At 45.8% G+C, this 3,509-nt stretch overlaps 1 pseudogene; it reads left to right on the top strand.

Annotated features, from left to right (window-relative positions):
- The first annotated feature begins 214 nt into the window (after window positions 1-214).
- Window positions 215-1,251, top strand: LOC150058773 (histone-lysine N-methyltransferase SUV39H1 pseudogene; annotated as a pseudogene).
- Window positions 1,252-3,509: the final 2,258 nt, after the last annotated feature.

Below are 3,509 nucleotides of genomic sequence, written 5' to 3'. Positions count from 1 at the left end.
AAGAATGACATTGCCCATTCCTAAGGAAATGGACAGACTTGGGGAAAAACCATATTAAGCATAGTAAGCCATACCCAAATAACAAGTTGTAAAGTTTCCCTCATTTATGGTAACTAGCAGGTGCCTAGAAATATAAAAGTAACTACACTAGATGTAAAAACAAAATACACTGGAGAGGTTGGCTAGGCCTAACTATTGTTAGCCATGTAGAAAGATGGCAGAATATGTAAAAGGCGGTAGCATGTATTGTGAAGCTTCTTTGCATTAGCTACAGGAGCTGTGCTGCCTGGCCCAGCTCTCCTGCCCTGCCCTGCCCTTCGTGTGTCTAAGAGGAACTTGAATGACGTTGGGGTGGAGTAACTGGGTGATTACAAGAAGACCCGGGAACAAGAGTATTCTCTGGTATAGTGGCGTGAGTACCCTGATCACAGAACACGTGGGAGCCACAGCAGAATCTCTTGTGTGCACCTCCTCAAGCAGTTCCATGAAGACACCCCGGCACCTGGACCCAAACTTGCTCAACTATCTGGTGCGGAAGGCTAAGCAGAGGCGGCTGCAGCAGGAACACAAAGCCAAGCGCAGCCACATAGGAGACACTACTGTGGACAACGAGGTGGACTTTGATGGCCTCCTTAAGGCCTTCGTGTATATAAACGAGTACCGTGTTGGTGAGGCCATCACCCTCAACCAGCCATGGGCTGTGAGTGCCAGGACAGTCAGTGGGCACCCTTGGAGGCTGGAGGTGCTTATAATGACCAGGACTTGGTGCGCCTACAAGCTGGACAGCACATGTGCGAGAGCAATTCCTGCTGCCACTGTGGCTATGACTGCCCCAGTGTTCAGAAGGACATCCGCCATGACCTCTGCATCTTCCGCATGGACGATGGACATGGCTGGGGTCTCCACACCTTGGAGAAGATCCGCAAGAACAGCTTTGTCATAGAGTATGTTGGAGAAATCCTTGTATCAGAGGAGGCAGAGCGGCAAGGCCAGATCTACGACCACCAGGGTGTTCCCTACCTCTTTGACCTGGACTAGGTGGAGGACGTGTATGCTGTGGATGCCACCTACTACGGCAATCCCTCCCACTTGGCAACCATAGTGTGGGGTCCAGCAGTGGATCCCGTGGACATAGACAGTACCCGCATGGACTCCAACTTTGGCCTGGCTGGACTCCCTGAATCCCCCCAAAAGTGGGTCTGTATTGGACGCGCTTGTCGGACTCGAACCTACTTAAGATACCTCCTCTAGTCCTGAGAAGTCTTCATCAGACTGACAGAGAGGCATGAACCCATCTATCTCTCCCTATTGCCGTTCTCTTGTGGGGTTGACCACCAAAGCCGCACCTGCTGCCAGCCTGCCACCTGCCCTTGCTTGCTTCCACCTTCTCCAGGGTCAGGGGTGTGGGGTGGATCAACTACGGGTCCCCTTTTCCCTTTCCCAGTCCCACTTGAGGGCTGCACTTAGAAACTTCCCACTCACCATTTTTTAATGGCAGGTTTTGTCTATATTTGGGATTTAGGACCTTTTATAAAGATGCAAAGGCTGAGCTCCAGCTGAACCCCAAAATAGGGGTGAGTTTAGTAGGCTCACTATTTTCTTCTTTTGAGACAGAGTCTTTATGTAATCAAGGCTGGCATGGAAGGTGGTATCAAGCCTAGACTGCCCTCAAATTTGTGGCCCTTCTTGTCTCTCAGTTCCCAAGTGCTGGGATTCAAGTGTGTGTGATACCATATTCAGAGAAGGTACTTGTTTTGGAGTCTGAAGGCTCTGTTGCAGATCTCTTTCCTGCCACACTGCTATGCGAACACCCCAGGACAAGTGGAAAGAAGATTTGCCAGGGGTGTGGCTGAGTTTGGTTTCTACTTATTGTGCATATGATACTAGCTTTAAGAGTTTTATATTCTCTTGTCAGGGCTGTAGATCTGGGAAGCCTGTAATGCCACATGAAGGGGGATACATACCCATGGCCTAGACTCTGCAATCCCTGAAACAAGGAGCTAAGGATTAAGTTTTGTCCTTGTAAAGCAGTACCTCACATTCTTGGGGCCTCCTGAGTGTTCTGGAAACCCCAGCCCTGGGGTACGATGACTTCTGGGATTACTTGAGGCTGGAACCAAGACCTCGGTAGTATTTAGATAGCACTTCAAATGATAATGTGCATTGATTAGAAGCTTGATGATGTGCAGGCACTAGATCGAGTACCTGGCCCATGTGTACTGTCTCAGGGAAGCCTTGAGATGGAGCCCACTGAAAGGCTCATGGGTGGTAGAAGGCAAAGCACAGGCCAAGAGTTGCTGGGAGGAATTTCACTCAGATGTGATAAAGCAAGAGGGAGTCCTTGCTGCGGCCAGCCCCAAACCTGCTAAGCTCACCTTGTGTCCACTGGTCTGAAGTGTGAATTCCTAGACATGTACAAAAAGAGGAGGTTCTGATGGCTCACTCACCTCCTGCTCCATGTGTTCTCTGGGAATCCTTTCCTGACTCCCTGTGCCCACCAGTATCCCTCAGTGAGACTGTTCCCTGCTACCAGATGCCAGAACTGTGTGTTTATGTGTGTGTTTCCTGCCCCTTTTCCCACAGGCTTACCTTCAGGCCTGGATTGAATCTGGTTCTCTTGGGTACTCTTCAGCCCTACTCAGCCTGGAACAGAAATCAATAAATCGTGTTGTTGACTAGAAAAACAAAAACAAGAATAAAGCGAAAACACCAAAAAAGAAAAATGTACTGGGATATTATAAATTATATAGATATCAAGACAGTCACACAGTAAGACCGAAGGAAGATATTCACAGGAGCATATCACAAAAGTCTCAATATGGCCATAAAAAGTAATATTTTGCAAAATGTACTCCAAGAAATGAAAGTTCTTAATGGAAAGGTGTCCTTAAAAATGAAACAACAAAACAAAAATGCAAAACTCTGGTTACTGAGTAGGAAGAGCATACAGTAAAATTTAAAACCATTTTAACTTTCATAAAAGTTAGACGTATTGCTACATTAAGCTCCTGGAAGAAAACTACATAGCTAGTATTTTTGCAATGAATTAGGACTAATTTCTACAGCTAATTAGAATTACTATTATAAATAATTTTACTATTATAAATAATTAGTATTTTTGTAATTACTTAAGAAATTTAGGATATCACAGATGAAAATGGTAATATCACGACAGAAATTACCAAGATCCAGAGTATCATGAGGGAATACTTCTCAAACCTTTACGCCAACAAATTTGAGAATCTAGAAGAAATGGATGAATTCCTAGCCAATATTAACGTACCCACACTGAACCAAGAAGAACTAAGCCAACTCAACAGGCCTCTTTCAAGCTCTGAAATAGAAATGGCAATTAGAGAACTTCCACCTAAGAAAAGCCCAGGGCCAGATGGATTCACAGCTGAATTCTATAAGGTCTTCAAAGCAGAGCTCACACCAATACTCCTCAAGCTCTTCAACGAAATTGAAAATGAAGGTTCTTTACCCAACTCATTCTATGAAGCCAGTAT

This window comes from Megascapheus bottae, chromosome 9, assembly GCF_031878675.1.
Source record: "Megascapheus bottae isolate mThoBot1 chromosome 9, mThoBot2.hap1, whole genome shotgun sequence".
In the NCBI taxonomy this organism is placed as follows: domain Eukaryota; kingdom Metazoa; phylum Chordata; class Mammalia; order Rodentia; family Geomyidae; genus Megascapheus; species Megascapheus bottae.
This window is presented reverse-complemented; position numbering and strand designations above follow the sequence as displayed.